Raw genomic sequence first — 18,143 nt, forward strand, 5'->3', positions numbered from 1 at the left:
ACAGGAATTAGAAGAGAAGTAGGAATGCAGAGGAAAATAAAAATTCTGTGTTCTTCACACCTCAAAATGCAGGAAACTATGCATGCCAAAATCTGTGCAGAAAATGAAAAGCCAATCAAATGAAGGCCCAAATGATGCAGTAAAGGGGCTGTAAATGCAGGCAGGTGCAGGGGGAATTTGAATGTAAAACAGTCAGAGGTAATTAAAAAGTACAATGGATATTGTGTTAAGAGTATTAGGAAGTAAATGGGAAATGGATGAGTTAAAAAGAGAAAGGAAAAGATCAATAGTGAAAGAGAAGTAGTTAAATAAAATTGCATTGAAGATGTACCAAATGTCTTTGTTGGAGCCTGGTGTGACTCAGTGACCTCGGGATGCTGTGCTGGTTAACAGGGAAGGTGTTCCCGGGGCTCCAGGGGAAGGTGCTGCAGGAAGTGTCAGAGGAAGCAGCACCACATTGCCAGGCAGGGAGGATATTTAGCCAAGAGTCTGGAAGGAATTTGGGAGTGCAGTAGCTGAGTCAAGTTGAATTTTTACAGACTCATTACAACCAGTAAATATCTCAGAAAGTGCAGAGCAACATCTGTCTCGTATTCCAGCCACTTCCCAGTACTTCCTGCTTTGTTTGAAATGGGAATCCAGGCTGGAATGTGGAGGCATCTTGGGTAATGCTTTCCAGGAGGAAGGAGCCAGGCCACCTTTTGGAAACACAGGCTGGAGTCAGTGCTTCCACTGTGGGTCTTGTAACAAACTGCACCTGAACTCGCTTCTGTCCAGCTCTTTAGGACATCTGTGTGCTGCTGAATTGGGCACAATAACTTCCCTCCTTGGCCACACTCCACACAGATCCCTGGTTTCTGCACAATAATAACGAAACAAATCTCATTACATTATGTTCATGAAGTAACAGAGTGGGACTTCTAAGATTTTGGCAGTTGTGGACTTTGTTTTCTGTTTCTGTTTGCTTTGTGGAAATAGGTGGGATTCCCATTACTTTTCTCATTATTTTGTGGATACACACAAAAACATTGCTTTGATTAATAGGCTGCAAATTGTAATAGAAGGATTTTCTGTCTAACAGGCTTCCAAATCCTGCAGAACATCTAGGAGCTGCTTCTCAAGATAATTCCATCATTTAGAGAAAAAAAAAAGGAAAAAAGCAAGAGGCAGATGTCTTTTCACCTTCTATCCACCTGTTAAATAAATTTGTCATTTCTACAGCCAATTCGGGGAAGGAATTATCGGATCCTTTCCTTGGAGACCCAAGTGTAACCCTGCAGGTCTCTGGGGTCAAGCTCATGCCTCCTCAGGAAAGCTCCCTGCACAATTTGCTAGTCAGGGCAGTCATTATCAACCAGCCTGGCACAGGCCTCCAGGGCTTTCCCATTGCCCAGGCTCTGAACTGTGCTGCCCATTCCTCCTCTCACCAATTATAAGTTCTGTACAGTTTTTTAAAAGACTGCAAAAACATATCAACATCATTCCCTTCCTTGTAATGAGGAAGCAATTTTACCTTATTATAACTGACTAAATATGCATGGGCTGACCCAGTAGGACCCTCATTCACCCTTATTCTTTCCCTCTGGAAATCATATTCCATTTTCATCGTTTCCATTTCAAATTTCTCTTCCTCCCCATCCTTCCTCTGCGCTCCCTCTTGATCCCATTCTTGTTCCATCTTTGTCTTTCCCGTGCTGAATTGTCACTCCTCACGCTCCTGCTCTCATTACAACTTCCTTTGTGTTTGATGCTCCCTCACAACCATTTGCAATCGTCTCCTTTTTTACCTTGAGCCTTTTTAACACCTGGCTTAGCATTTATGCAGAGGATTTGCTGCTCAGGCTTCAATTAGTTGATAGGTGGCATTAATGCTGTTTCCTGCCTCCCCAAATGGAATTCCCCACTGAGTTACTTGGAGGACTCCCAGTGTGGACCTGGATCCTTCCCATGGGTTTGTGTGTAGCTGTGGCTCTGTCTGGAGACCACAGGCCAGACTGGGAGGGAATTTATAGCTTGGTGAAAATCACTTTTCAGCCTCCTTAGCAGCATCTGTTGAGATTGTTTAGCAGAGCATGTGAAACCCGCTTTCCCAAAATGCTGCACATTCTTCATTCCCCAGGCCTTGGCAGGGGAGTGAGGGAGGTGCTGCAGAGTAAGACAAGGAGGCTCTGAAATGCCTCAGAAAATCTATGCCCTGAAAAGTGCCCTGGGCCTTAATGTCAAAGATAAGAGGGCACATCAGGGCTGTGAATCCTGGTGACCACTGGAGATAACTCCCAGCTGGTGTCAGGTTGGTCTTGGATCTTGCATTTACAGAAGTGAGAGAGCTTTGAGAGCTTTCCCTGGGATAGACTGGCAGTCCAGTCAGTGAGGACCTGACCCAGGTGCCATGGAAGGGAAAGGAACAGAGACACTCCCAAAGCTGGCAAAGGCTCTTAGACCACCAGACGTTCCCAGCTGCCCAAATCCTGCACGCAGATGTGGTGAACACTCAGTGCCCACAGGGGACAAAGGGAAATAAAGACTGGACAGGTGGGAGGTGTGAGCAGACAGGTCATAAAGCCTCAGACTGAGGCACTGCCCCTGTCCTGTGACAGGCTGAGGGCATGTAAACCAGTCCTGCCAGGCTGGGTTACTGCACTATGGACAGAAGGGGTTTTGTTTTGATTGACCAAACTCTCTTTTTCTATGTTTTATGCCCCATGTGTGTGTCATTTGACATTTGAAAAATATTGCTCTCCTTTCAGCATTTGAAAAGCACGAGAAGCAGCCACATTTTCACATGCAAGTCAGATCTCTCCTGATCTCTGGCAAGGTGAGTAGCCCAGCAAACCTTGGCTGTAGGTGGGGGAGACAGGAAAATGAGAGTGAAAACATCCAGATATCTTTGTAACGTGACTTCAGCCTGAGGTGGAGTGTTCCCAGCCACACATTTCTCTGGGGGTGTGCATCTTGTTTGGAGGAGTTCAGGCTGAGAAAGGATCAGCCTGGATATTTCCCTTTATTGATCTCTGCTCATGTTCACACGTGCAGGGAAATTCTCTCTGTGCAAACAAGCTGAACTAATAGAGCCAGTGGAGTGAGCATCTCTTAACAGCTCCTTATTATCATCTGTCTCCTCTTCAGATGTTTTCTGCTGTGCCACACATCGAGCTCTGTCTGCTGGAGAAGTAAAAAAGGTCAAATGAAGGTGAGAACACTTCATTCATAATTTTTATGAGTTATTCAGACCCACTGTATCATTACCCCTCGGAAACATATGTTTTCTGATGGCACTTTAGAAAATATTCAGCACATCTCGACAGTCTCTCCTAAGTGATACAGATCAGTTGTCACACTTTGTCATGTGGCATCAGGTTGTGCAGTGCAGTGAATTTGCTGTGGTGTGATGTATTACAGCCATTTGAGAGCCCATCCTGATAATTCCTGTGTCTCTAAAGGTAATGCTGCATGATGTGTCTTCCCGGGAGTCAGAAGTGTTTTAGTGTATCCCCATTGGAGTTACAATTTAAAGGTTTTCTCGGGAAATACTTGGTCACCCACCTCCTACTCACTCTGATATGAGCATGTGAAACATAACTTTTCATTAAATAGTTATCTCAGAAGGCATAGGATTTTTTGGCTTTTCAAGGTGTGTATTCTCAAACCCCCTTTTTGCCCAGGGAAGCTGCACCTCCCACATCCAGGTGTTTGAACTTGGCGTTTCTCTGAGGGAATCCCAGGGACTGTGCTGCCATCAAAGGCAGGCAGAGGATAAAATTTTGCCGAATAATCCTTTCTGTTTGCTGTTGTCTTACAAAAAAAATTAATGCCCATAACTGGGTTTAATTTCATTCACTTTCCAGAGAAGATTTTCACAGTAAAATTTTGCAACAGTTGGACAGGGACATGAACTAATATTCTGTTAATTTGTGATAGTTCTCTGTTTGGATCAGAGTTGAGCCACTGAAAGAGAAAGCTCTTTAAAATTATGTGTAACCCAGACCATTATGAAGGTTATCAACATCTCAGCTATCAGGAAGGGTAAACTGGACAGGGCACACAAAGCTGCATTCCCAGCTCCATGGTCACCCAGTTTGTTGGGACCAAATCAAGCCTTCATAATCCCAGGTGCACAATGTAAGGCTCACGTATTTAAATCTGGTTTCCTAAACCAAATGTACATATTGAATACGGCCCCAAAACCTCTTGAGTGATGTCTGACAGGTCACAAGCAGCCCCTGAATCCTCCCCCACACTCAGGCCCTCACTGTAACACGGGTGAGCTGAAGGAACCCTTGGTTGTTTGTGCCCCCAGTTGGTGAACGCTGGAAGAGTTCACTGGAGGTGAAGCTTTCCAGCCTTCCAAAATAATCCACCTTTATCCCAGCACTCAGAATGGTTTAGAAAAAAAAGGAAATGGTGAGAGTTTACTGCCTCATTTACAAACATCTGCTTGGCAAGGAGAGTTTTATTGTGGCTGTAAGAGCTGACAGAGGCTTAAAGGACAGGGCTGTGCAGCTCCCTCGTGCTGAGCTCCGGGGTGAGAACAGCACTCACTGCTCCTGGCCTGGGCAGAACAGGTGGGAGAGCAGAGACACCACATTTATTTGGGATGTCCCAGTGGCTTTCCTTGCTTTTCTTGCTAATTGCACCCTCTGAAATGCTGCAGGGCTGGAAGGCTGGAGGCCCTTCTCTCAGTTGCCCCATAACACTGGCCTTAAACATAATTCTCTTTAGATCTCTGTGCCTTGCAGTGCCAACTCTGTGGGGCCCCACACAGGCAGAGGGGCTTTGCTTTATGATGAACACATTTCTGAACCTCTGCAACCCCTTGGTTTCCCAGTCTCCTGCTGAACATTATGAGGTTTGTGGAGGGCTGAGCCAACATATAAGGTGCCATTATGGATTCTGAGCCATCCATTCCAGCGCTTAACTGCATCTGCTTTCCTACCACCACCTCATCAGTGGCAATTTGGAAACTGTAACCACAAAACAAGTAGCAGGCCAAGTGTGTAACCAGCACATCCAAATGATCTCAACCCCCTGGTTTCTATAGGTTCTAATAGCCTAATAAATGGGTTTTTGGTACTGAGCTAAGTACAGTCATATATAATTGCCGTTATTCTCACATTAAGCTGCAGGGAAGTGGCAAACCCAATTAGATTAAATCCTACCACGTCTCCTTGGGATTTGTGGTAGACATTTAAGCAGAGAGACGTGTCACTTCCAGAGACCAATTTGCTTGTACCTGTCTGCTTAGATTTATTGTGATTTGTCCTTGGTTTTGTGTATGTTTGTTTGCAGAAGCCAGCTCCAGATGCAAAACACATCAGCGGAGCTTTGGAACATTATTTTTAATTAGCTGGGTTCAGTTTCTAGTAACATGCTTGAATTGCTTCTGGGCTACTAATGGAGTGTGGAAAATAAATATTGTTGCTCTCAGATATGTTTTTTCTGGTTACAGAAAACTTCCCCTGCTTTGGCAGGGGGGCTTTATGTGCCATGAGCCTCAGAACACGGGGCAGCCAGTCCAGACAGCAAGTTACAACTGAGTTGTCCTCAGTTTTGCTCTCCTTTATAAAACCCCAATAGAAATCCTAATTATACCGGAAGATATTACAGAAACTGCAGGGGAAAGTTGAATTTATTTTTGTTTCTTTCTGCAACTGAACTGAAATGGGCAAAGTTTACCTCAGTCGACACCTGGAAGAAATAGGGCATAAATCAGATACTGAAATGTGGGTCCTAATGCCAAGGAAGAGGATTTGCTTCTCTCTGCCAGGTGTAGTTTTGTGTTCTATACATTTGTATGAGGAAACAGCAAACCCTTTTATTCTCCTTTGTATTCTGTGCTTGTGGAAGTGACTGTACGAGGAGCAGCAGATGAAGGGGCTGAGGATGGGATATGCAGACAATTGCTTGTTTTCTTTGCAGGAAAACATCACTCAAAAATCATTTCCAGGCTAAGACATATCACCCAGGACACCTTTCTTCTTTCAAAGGGAGGAAACAGCGCAGGTTGACACCAAAGACCAGAGTTCAAAGTTTCCACAAAGCAAGGGCTGCCTCCATCTGACAAATCACATAGTTAAATTCCAAGTGAGCGAGCCTAAAGCCCTGCAGCGCTGAAAGCATTTGGATTAGGATAATTGTGGTTGCAAATTGCCTTCCTTACAGGGAGTGTGAACCTCCAGCCACGGAGTGACTGGATGTCCATCCACGAGGTGTTTCCATTCAGGCTTTCACCATGGGAAGGGATTTTACAAAGCTCAGGTGGGCACTGGCTGGGGACCGCAGCAGACTCCAGCGGGCAGGCTGAGCTTACCTGGAGTGATGGATAACCCCAGAAAGCCGGGAGAGGTGTTCAAGGGCAGGCTCTGGGCAGGCTCTGTGCAGGCTGTGGGGCTGGAGCAGCAGCAGGAGCTGCCTTGCAGTGTGAGCTGGAATGGCGGTAGGGATGCCATCTGCTGCTCGCAGGGGGAATCGCTGGGAACGAGGCTCCAGGAACATTCCCCTCAGAGTTTTTGCTGCGTTTGTGTGGTTCTGTGTGTGTGCATGGATACCACGTTTTATCCATGGATATCCCGTTGCAGTGATGCGTTTGGGGCAGTGCAGCTCAGCAAAGAGTCCGAGGTGCAAAATGGGTAAAGGCAGAAATGAGGTCACGGGGTGAGAGAGCAGCAAATGGAAATTCCGCATCTCGTGATCCCATTTGCTCATCCCAAATGTACTGAAAATTCCTAATGCATCCCTTAAATATTTTCCTGATTGCTGTAGTGTCTCCCCTGGGGGACTCCAAACCACCACAGTGGCTGAAGGAGCACAGTGGGGCACCTGCCAGTCACACTCACATCCATGTGTGCCGTGTCAGGGCCATCAGATCCCAGGGCTGTGCTGCTGCATTTCCAGTCCTGTGGCAGGAGAAACTTCTCCCTGAAATGTGGCCAAGGAGAAGTTAGTTTAATCATGTCAGTGCTTATTTAGATACCAGTAACAGACTGTGGGAACACAATTACATCATTATTTATATCTGCCTGGTGAACTCCTGGGACCGGTGTGATGGTTTGGAAAACAAGTCAGAAGGTGTTTGTTCAATGGCCTCTTCTATTGATTGTTATCAAACAACAACTCATAATTTTGCACAGTGAGAATTTTATGACTGCGGTGATCTGAAGAATGTCTCTGCTCACAAACCAAGCTGCTTATTTAATTAGGTCCTTCTGGCTCTTTGGATTTAATAATTCTAATTAAATTGTTATGGTTATGACTTGCATTTGGATTATGCCCACAGTCTCAATTAGGACTGTGAGAGGACCTCATGAGCACATGGAAGGACACATGGCATTTGGTTTTATCCAAACACTGCTGAGCACAACCACCTTCTGCTGCTTTGTGGCTGCTCAGTGAATGTGAAAAGCAATATGGTTTTCTCGAAGAAGAGCCAAGAGTTCAGTTTTAGACACTTGAGTTCAAAAATTCCTCTGGGATTGTGAGCATTATCTTTAAATATAGTATGGACCCTGTTCTAGCTCTGCTTTGAGGACCCACCATGACTGAGAAACTGGGGTCTTTAAGCAAAGACTACCAGCTGCTCTGGCCAGGCAGATGTAGGGTTTTAACTCTGTTCTTCATGCTAAAATAGTACCTGTTGTTTTTATGTCACAGCCTTGCCTGCAGGAGGCTGATGGGGCAGCTTCTCCAGGGACTGAGAGGGGCAGATGGACCTCGTGGGAGAAGGGAGCGAACGTTCGAAAGGGAAAACCAGGGGACAGGAAGGTGAGTGAATTGCTGGGAGACAGAGAAAGAAAACCTTCTCTGCACTTGCAGTGTTAGGCAGGTGGTCACATGATCAGGAGCTGCAGTTGTAGGAACTTTGGCTGGAAAAGAACCACGTTTGGATAATGGCAGTTGGATCTCATGGAGCACTGAGGATACTTGGATTTTTATAGCCAGCAGTGAGTAAAATGCACTTGACACTTCCAGTTCCATCATTTCAGAGTGTGACAACTAGAAATCCTGTCTTTTTCTTGCTCTGAGAGAGCCATATGCTCCCAGATCCTATTGTCCTTCTGGATGGCACCCAGAGGATGGGAATCAGTGCTAATGGTTGGAAGGAGGGCTGTGACTTGTCCCTAAGAAAGCAGGAACTCTCCTGTCATTAGAAATGTTGGTAGAAATGTGATGTCAATCTGGTGATGGTCCCACAGGGAATCCCAGCAGACCTTATCCTCAGGGGTGCAGAGGCTACTGAGCCCCTCAGATCCTTCCACAGAGAAGTGTTTTGCTGTGATAGTCACTTCCTCAGCTCCCAGAATCAGCTGGATCTCTGGTCCTGGCCAGTTACACATCCACTGTGGCTCAGAAGCTCTGCAGGATTATAGGAAATGTCCTGTCTTTACCTTCTGGATCACCTCTCTTCATGAAACTGAGGTTCAGCAGAACTACTACTATTAATAAAAATTAGGGCTGTTACTGATCTAGGCTTCTTTCCAATGTGAACAGTGTCTGCATGAAATTACAGCAATTTGAAAACTTAATTTGCATTCCTGCCTTTGCTGGATGGTGGGTTAACCATTTTCGTAGCATTTTTTGTCCCAGGTTGTTGTACATCTTTGCCAGTTTGACACTGATGCCTGAAATCACCTCCCAGGTTGTACCTCCAGAGACTTGTTGGGCTCCCAGCTCTGCATTGGCTCAGACACAGCAGCTTTCAGTGTTTTGGAAGCTTTTTACACATGTCAAAATAGGAAACCAAATCCTGGTTGGAGCACTCTGCACTAATCCATTACCTCGTGTGAGGCTGACATCGTGTTCAAAGGGAGTCATTTCCCCCTCCATATGAAAGGTGGGATCTTTTCAAACTTTGTTTTATGCCCTGTCACTAAGTTCAGCAATGCTTTTGTGAGAGGTGTGTGAAGCACAAGTGGCAAAGCTGATAAAAGCCAGGCCAGCACTGAGTGGAAAAGTCAGGTGTAGGGGTTGAAATTTGAAGATGCATCTCCAAGCAGAGCCAGGCAAGGTTTGACTCTGGAATTTTTGCATATGGAACTTATCTTTTCATGCTCTGACTCTGCAGAGGTAGGGCTGGGGATGCTGGAGAGAGGGGGAAGCTGATGGTCATGACAGGTGACCCCCCCAGCTCTGACTGATGAGGTTCTTCTTTAAAGGGAGAACAGGTTTTTCCAAGTGCTTTCCCGAGATAAGCCTTTAATGGCAGTGCTGGGAACTGGCTGGTACCAGGACCACCCAAACCTGCCTTGGGAACTGCTGGGGCTGGTTATGTACCTTTGCCAGAGCACTGCTTAAGATCTGGGAGTGTGGAGAGCAGATGGCAGGATATACAGTGGATAATTTAGGAATGCTCTGATGCCATTTGCATATTGATACCACTAAGAAATTTTAACATCTGCAGAGAAAGAGTTGGTTATTTTACACAACTTAATTGTAATTATTAATTTATTACAATCATGAGATATTAATCGATTTCCTACAAAAGGAATGAAGGAATATTCGTTTTATATTTTTTGTATAAATAGGGGAATTCTTGGTTTGAATAAAAGCAGCTGCAAAACTGGTACCAACCCATCCATCCCTATTTCCCCAACACATCCATCCCTATTTCACCAACACAGCTATCCCTGTGTCACCAACACATCCATCCCTATTTTATTTATCTACTGTGCCAAATTATCTACATTATTTTTTTTATGAAGACCTGTAATCTTGTCAACTTAGTGTGGGCCAGGTCCCACTGCCAGCACACCTGTATTCTGTTTACTCTTCCTGGTATCCCATTTTTCCCCTCTCTCTTGGCATGTTTTCATGAGCTCCTTTAATATGTACTTTGGCAAAGCTTCCTCATCCTCCCCTTGCTTTTCTTGGGAAGTTTACATTAATTATTTTTTCCACTTGTTTCCCTCCTCAGCTTTTTCTCTGTCCGTGATCCTGCTTTGGAGGGTGTTTTCCGAAGTCTGACATGATACATCTCATGGACACCCATGGGGAAAATTTTCTCTGATCGTTATTAGCTTTGGACTAAGATTTATTTCTTGTGAGGTCACGTTTCAGATCATTCACTCTTCCCTAAATTGTTGACTGCTTTTCATACTATGGCAGGCACAGGCCACTAGAGGACTCTGTTTGCCATCATAAAGCAGCGCTCTGGAATCAGGCTTTGCTGTTCTGTATTTTTAAGGTATATAATTTTACAGAGTGTACAAATATACTCGTTTACACAACTGTACTCGTTTACAGGATGCCATTCATCAGTCAGAAGTGCAGGCCAAATGATGGTGAAGCCCCTGCAGAAAATGTGGTCTGTGCTCTGCTTCCTTTAGAACAAAAATACAATATCTGGGCAAATCTGCCCATCTCTCCATGTGAGTATTTGCTGCAATATTGAGGTCCTGCCTGCAGTTCTGGCCTGCACTTCCTCGTTTGGTTCTGGGCTTTCAAAATACCCCAGTGATGTAAGTAAGGAGATTTCAGAAGCTCTCAAGGATTAATGATTTTTAAAACCTTTCCCCCAGCTTTTCCCACTGGACTCTGACAGGAAACTTTCCCATCTTGAAAGGTGCGTTGGATTTGGATCCGTTCCAGAGACTTTCGAATCAGTTTTCAGGGTAAGGGGATCCCTGCTGTAATTTTGAAGGAAAGGAGCCAGAATAAAGCAGATTATATCTCTGTTGTCTTTGTGCAGACAATAGAAATAATTGTGATTCAGAGCCATTATTTGGAGGTTTTTCCAATCCGAGTTTCTCCCAGAGCAGCAGAGGTTGTGCTGTCAGTCTCCCTGGCTGTTTGCCCACCCAACAGAACATTGTCCTGCTCACTGCAGCCAAGGGAAAGCTGCCAGGGGGGCTCTGCCCTCTGTTTGCTTTCAGTCACAGCAGAGCCCAGCAGAGGCACGAGGGCACTTGGGCATCCGGGCAGGATTTGCAGCTCATCAGCACGAAAGGGGGAAGGGAACTCGATGGAAAATAACCAAACTACCCCCGGGTTCCTCAGTCCTGCAGGGAGTGCTCAGAGTCTGCTCAAGTGAGCACAGAAAGCCCTCAGAGAACCTCCTGCTAATGGCTGGGTTTGTTTTATAATCCAGTGACATGTTGGAATGTTCTACTCCCGTGAACTCACTCTTTTAAAAAGAGCAGATACTTGGCATTCTAAGAACATTTCAGCACAATCTACTTCAGGCAAGTCAAGGCAAAAAAACAGCCCGGGATGGCAACAGCTCCTGCTCTGAGGAGGAGCAAATGAAGCGAGCAGAGAGGGGTCTTCAGTGGGGTTTTAGTGTCTGTGGTGCCTTCCTCCTTTCCTTCTTGTTTGTTTGGGCCTTGCTTAGTCCTTACCAACAGCCTACAGGTTTGGAAGGCAATTTAGAAATTAGTTCAAGTAGGAATGATTCGGTAGCTATTGATGCAGTGTTTTGATGCCTTTCATAAAATCAGTCAGTTCTGCAGTCTGTGAAAAAAGAGAAAAACTTGAGAACATTTTTCTTAGATTTTTATGATCGGTAATTTTTATTAGGTTGTTCTGGACTTACTGGAATTCTGTGAGTAGCTGAGGGTTTCTACAGAAGAATGGCACAAGAAAACAAGCAAACCCCCTTAAAGAATCCATTTTGAGTATTGAAAGCATTGAATTAGATGCTTTCTTTGGTTTTAAGAGACAGAGCACAGGTATTATAGCCCAGACTGGGTCATTTTCTATCCACATTTCCTGACCATAACTTGTGCTTATCCAATTTCTTCCTTTTGAGAATGTACTTGTGTCTTTTTATGGACACAACACATCTACTGCCTTTGAAGTCTGTAATGGAATAGGAAATAATCTTTTCTTTTGTTCCATTTCTTATCCCTGCTCTATTGAGCACAATGTAAGGGATGCACAAAGGAACTCAGCAGAAGTATTTAAATACCACTTGTGTCTTGAGTTGAGTTCTGGTCACCCTTGCCCTGGGATGCAGAGGGTGGGAGCATCTTTCAAGTAAGAAATAACAGTTTTTAATATTCCCAGAAGCTTCCAATGAAGAAAAACATTAATTGATGAATTTCAGGGATTTCTTGCTGGACTTTGAATATGAAAATACCTTGACATGGGCAGTGCCACTTTATGTCAAGGCAACCAGCATCATTTTTAAATATCATCTAAAAACCCACAGTCAATAGTTGTGAGTAGATCAATGTCACAAGGATTTATGGAGATGGGAAAACTCCCCAGTCATCCGTGGCTGCCTGTCTTTGATATCAGAGTTGGCAGAAGGAATAACAATTCTGTTTTGCAACAAGTGTCATGATTTCCAGATTTATTTTTACTTCAGACTGAAATAAACCCAAGGCTACTCTTTTTTTAAATACTGACCTGAAACTCTCCAGGTTTCAGATCAAAAATATCAAGTTTGCTCCACCTAGAAGGGAGTTTGGCCTGCACATATCAAAAATGTTAATGTCTGTAGTCCCTGTAGAATCTCTCAGCTTTCATGAAACAGAGTTTCACTGATCAAGTGACTCCTGTCACCTCATTCAGACAGAGGCATTTTTATACACTGAACAAGGGCTTAATATTATGCTAAAGTGAGGGGTGTGATTAATTATTGCCTAAACACTCCTATTTCCCAAAGGGCCACTTGACATCCCCTCTCTCATCGCTCTGCCTTTGTCTCTGCCTGGTTTGGGCCTTCCTTGGGGAGTGGAACTTGTTTGGTTGGTGATTTCTCATGGGCACTTCTACAGCACAGTCAAATCACTGTGCAGACCTCTCACACACGCTGCAAATGGGGCTGACAGCAAATTATTTGATTGCCTAACAATATATAATAAATATAAATAAATACAAGTGCCAGCACCGCAGCAGAAGGGCTCATTTTAATTTACAGACATCCCCCCTGAAAGTGGGAAATGCAGGAATGCTGTGTGGGAATGATGCTCTGTGTGTTTGCAGCTCCCTCCCTGTGGCTGTTTGTGTGATTGGAAGTTACAGCAAATGCTGGCCCAGGTTTCAAGGGGAGGGTTTGTGATCCATGAGCAGCACCAGGGGCTCATTTGGCTTTCCCAAGCCCAGGGACAGCCATGGCTGCTCATGGATCCGTGGGCTGGTGCCATCCTGGGACTGCAAAACCCAATCCAGAGTCTCTCTGAGCTGCAGCTCTTGCCCAGATGGAGCCACAGTGACTTTACCAGGGTTGTGTTTTTGCACAGGAGGGAAGTTGCTCAGCCCTTGCTGGTCCCTAATGAGACAATGGGGTGTCCAGGGAATAATTTCTGAGACAATTCCGTAAAAAGATGGGGCAATGAGCCACAGAGCTGCTGTTGGATTGTCCTGGGGGAATCTCAGATGCACAACTCCCCTCCCATCTGCTACAGACTGTGCCTGGAGCTCACTCTTTGCCTGCCCTAAGTGAGGCAGTTCTGAGGTGCCTGGGAGCAGCTGCCTGGTGGTTTCACTTGAAACTGGTTGCAGAGAGAATGTTTCCTGCATCATTACCTAGTCCTCAGCTTGTAGTATTGTGTTCACAGCCAGGAAAAATGACTTTAGGGGTGTGCTGTAAAAGTGAGTGTGAGGAGGAACTTGGCCAAAACCAGAGTAAATTTTAATAGCAATCACACAGCTAATCCAAGCTGAGCACCTTCACAAATCGACACTTGATGTCTGTTATGTTTTCTTATTCATTATGTCAGATATGTTGCTTTTCTCATCTTTAAACAGGGTTGGAAGTGCTTTACAAAACTGGGTGTTTTGTTCCTTGAGCACTGGAGTGAGTTCAGTGGTTCCCCAGCCTGGACACGGCGCTGTCTATCCATGTGTGGGTCCGTGTGTGGCCATGCTGTGCTTCTGGGGCTGCTGGAGGTGAGAAAAGGACTCTGTGCCTGACTTCATCAGCTGATAGAGACATTATTATTCATCTCCCAGCACCTTGTGTAGGGATGCAAAGAGCTTCTGGAGTTTTTGACTTCCATTCCCTGGTGGGAGCCATTCGTGCCTCTGTCACACTCATTTCTCTTCCAGTGGGACTTTCCCGAGCATTATTTCTCCCATATTTCCCTTTCCTTCCTAGGCCCTGTACAGCCCTCAGCCTTCTACTCCCTTCCCCAGTGCCAGTAGTCTGAGATGCACAAGTTTGCTTGGCAGTATTTCCAGAACCAGAAGACAGTTGTTTTCTTATAAATTAGAGTATCTGTGGCCTTGCCAGCAGTAATGACTGAGACTGAGCTGCTCCCACCCCCCTGAATCAGGCTGGCAGTAAGAGAGGATGGTATTTGTGTTACACTTCCAGTGTTGCAGTGTTGAAATAAAATAAAAAATCATGGGGCAGTTCAAAGCAATTAAAGTGTGAGGGCCTGGCTCAGCTTTCCAAACATACCTACGTGTTCATCTGCCCTGCAGCATAAATCAGCTCTGGCTCACGAAGCTGTGCTGGGTGAGGAATGGCTCTTACCAGAGACTCTTGCAGCCCCAGTGTGTTTATTTAATGTGGCAAAAGAAATCTATGACTCCTTGTATGTCTGTGTATAAGAATCTCATCACTCAGACAGTTCTGCTCTCTTGGCTTAGCAGTTCAGAACTGTTACTAAGATTTCTCTTCCCTGCACTGCAGCACCATAAAGAACACTCTGCCTGGAGAGGGCGAGTCAGCACAATTGGGAACTTGCCCCTGTTCCCCAGGATATCTGTATTTGGGTACAATTCAACACTTGTGCCTTTTCCCACAGAGGTAGTTATAGAACGAGCTCCTTCCACTTTCTGATCAGCTGTGGGCACGTGAAGTTTGATTCCTCCTGCCTTTTCATATCCAACCATCATTTAGTGGAACATCCTTTCCAGCAGCAGAGGAGGCAATGATGAGAGAGAAGAGTTTCCACTGGAAGGAAAACCCCTGTAAGATCTATTCAAATCCACCAGTTTACTCCCCAAGGAATTATCAAAACCTGCAGGCTTTGGTAATCCCAGATTTCAGCCACAATTCCAGATTTCAGCCCACAGAGTTAAAGGCTGCTGCCTGCTTTCAACAAAGAAAATATTCTTAGATTTCAAGTCTGTTTTAAAATCGCAAACCTTCAGTTTGGTGAGCTCACTTTTTTTTTTGCTTTCAGGAGATGAGAACCTTGACAGTGTGTTGGTTGTAGCTGAAAAAAGTACTCACCAGAGGAGGCTTAAAGCAGGAGTGGGTGCCCAGAGATGTCACTGTATGGGAAAGGTTTGTGTGATGGTTCAGGATGGATTGCAGGACCTGGGAAAATGTGCAGTTGATGTGGGTGAGTATCTCCAGGTTCCTTCTGGAAATGTTACCCAGTCAGGGATTTCCCACTTTCCCTGGAGTGTGGGACAATTTAACAGCAACTTTGCACATAATTTCTTTGAAAACTGTATGAAGAGGTTGGTTTGTATTAGCCAAGAGCCTCAAATGACATTTCAATGGATGCTGGAAATTTCTGGAAGCGTTTTAATAAATTCAAAAATGGACATGATTCTGTCTCATATACAAACTATTAAATCAATAAATTCCACTGTATTTATTCCATATTTCTTCTCTTTGAAGTTAGATCTTTACCAGGCTCTTCTAGACTGATACAGACATGGAAATAAATATGGAAAAAAATTAAATATTACTTTTTGTTTAATATATTGGCCCAGTTCAGTATGACAAACACTGTCAGTTTGTATGTAACTACCCACTGTTCCACATATTTTTTGGTAGCTGACTCCAGTTTTCTTGGATTACAGAAGGGGGCAGTGATGGTTCATTTTTTGGAACTGGAATCCCCAGACAAGAAAAGCTTTGGCTTTATTGAACACAGAAATAGAAGAGCCCAAGACTGCTCTTGCTATTTTGCTTCCTCCTGTTACAATCATTCTTCCTACTTGTTATTTTATTTTCTGCGAGGGAAAAGGTCCCATCTTGGAGGGAATGTGAAGGCAGTGGATTGCACAGAGTGTTCCTGTCACCTTAAAGTTCTGAGATATTTCTATTATTATTAAAATACAATAAAATAGCCCCTGGAAACTGGGTCTTCATGTTTGCTTGGTGTCTTGCTGCATAGCTCAGCCTTCTTGAGCAGAATTCTACCCTGTCATGTTCAGTCTCTGCTGTTGGAGAAGCCTAAATACTTCTTTAAAAGCCTTATAATTAATTAACCAAGTTGATTTTCGTACAGTGGAATCAAAATAATACCTGTGATATGTTTATTTTTGACCAATTATTAAAACCTTCCATTCCAGATTTGGTGAGATCATAGACATACAGCCCTCAACACATTCCTGGGCTGAAAATGCTTTATTACTTTATTACTTTATTGTGCATAAAATCTATTTCCAAAAGAATTCTCCAGAAACAGAATAATTCTAGAACATTTCTCAGGTTACAAAAGGACATATAATCTTCCATTTTTTTACTAAAACACACTGGGAAGAAAAACAACCTTATCCTGGATTTTTTTTGAACTTCAGTGCCCACATCACTAATATTTCAATCAGATCACTTCTCCCAGGCGTCCTGCCATAGGATCAGGGCTTCTTCTGGAAGTACAGCTGCTCACAAATCTTATTTCTTGAGGAAGCCCTTTAGGGTTAGGGGGTGTCCTTTTGGGGTTATGTGACTGTGCTCTGCCTTGTGTTTGCTCCCAGCAGTGTCTCCAGGTGTTCCCAGGGCAGGGCTCCAGCTGCAACCATTTACCTCGTCCCACCAGAGCCTATTTAAGCTGAGCCTCTCCCACCTGGGCCCTTCCTGAAAGATCCTGGAGGTGAGAAGATGTTGGATCATCCTCTGCCAAGGAACAGCCAGAGGGGTGAGTGGTCAATGTGTGGCAGCAAAGTTTGCTCTGAAAATATCAATAACTACTGAAATGTCCTGAAAGAAGCTTCTCTGAACTCCAGAAGTTTTTTAAGGGGGGCATCAAAGCCCTTGAGATTAAACACAACAGGGGTTTTATGTGTTTAAACTTAACAGTGTTAAGTCTGTAGACCCAAGCTGGGAAATTATACCAAATATACAGTTCATAGCACTTAAGAAAGGGAGCTGGAAGAATTTGAGGTGGTGTGTTTGAAAGCTGGTGTTAATGAAGTTGGTATCTGCTTTTGGCAGATCAAACAGTCCCTTTATTTCCCTTATTCAGGGATCAGCAGGGTGACATTAAGTATTTGTGGATGCTCTGCTTTGCCAAGGTCATTTTAATTAACCAAAATAACAGCAGGCGATAGAATATTGGATCTAAAACCCAGATAACAGTGGGGATAAATGAGGAATAATTCCAGAGGTGTTGGTAATGCGTAAGTGGTATCACACTTCATTTTATACAGAGGTATGTGCAGAGCCTTTAAAATAAACTCATTTATTTAGGCAATCAATCTCTGCTGAACAGTCAGAAGCCAAATTGTAATGTGTCGATGGCAGCTTTTTAAATGGCTTTACAAATGTCTTTTGTTTTCTGGGTTTTAAGCTCCATTAAATTGGTCAAACTGATGCTCCCTGGATGGGTGAAACAGGCAGTGCAGCAGCAGAGAAGAGATATTTGTGATTGAGGGCCAGCAAAGGCTGCTGGGGAAGTGATTTTTACATGTTAATTTTATTAAGACAGTTGAACTCTCTGTAACTCCAAGTAAAGAATTACTTAGAGTTATTTTCATTAGGAGGCAGATTAATAGGGATGGTATCCATAAAAGCCCTGCAGTTGAAGCAAATCACATCAGGGACAAACTGAATGCATCCCAGATACTCATAATTCCACTAAATTCCAGGTCTAGCACTAAATGTGTAAGGATGGCATTCCCCCTATGGATTTGGCTGCTTTGGCAATGCACACTCTGCTTCTCTATCCCCACTTTTGATGCCAAATGCTTGGAAAATATTCCTTTAATTACCTAAGGTCAGCTTTATTTAAAAAACCCAAACTGTGGCCCTGCTTATGCTCAGGTGGCCATTGGAGCTCGATGGGGAATGTGGATTTAACGCAGAGCAGCTTCACCTGGTGTTCCTTAACTCAGAACCCTCAGTAAGAGCTGTGCTTCTGCCCAGCAGAACAGCCCTGGCAGCTCTGCTGTGTTAGAAGAGATTCACTTTCCCCTCTGCATTTTAAAACAAAGGCAGAACTCAGGGAAATTCCTGAGATACACAGAGGCACCCTGGAGGATGGGTGGGAGGAGCCAAGGGAGGGTGCTGTGGTGGGCAG

The 18,143-nt window shown here is 44.4% G+C and overlaps 1 long non-coding RNA gene across 1 annotated transcript; it reads left to right on the top strand.

Annotated features, from left to right (window-relative positions):
* The first annotated feature begins 2,697 nt into the window (after positions 1-2,697).
* LOC113972418 lies at positions 2,698-13,818 on the top strand. The gene is made up of 3 exons (XR_003535897.1): positions 2,698-2,815; positions 3,127-3,190; positions 13,687-13,818. It is a non-coding gene; the product is annotated as an uncharacterized LOC113972418 (long non-coding RNA).
* The last annotated feature ends 4,325 nt before the right edge of the window (positions 13,819-18,143 follow it).

This window comes from Neopelma chrysocephalum, unplaced genomic scaffold (genome assembly GCF_003984885.1).
Source record: "Neopelma chrysocephalum unplaced genomic scaffold, ASM398488v2 Primary Assembly neopelma1_91, whole genome shotgun sequence".
Lineage (NCBI taxonomy): Eukaryota > Metazoa > Chordata > Aves > Passeriformes > Pipridae > Neopelma > Neopelma chrysocephalum.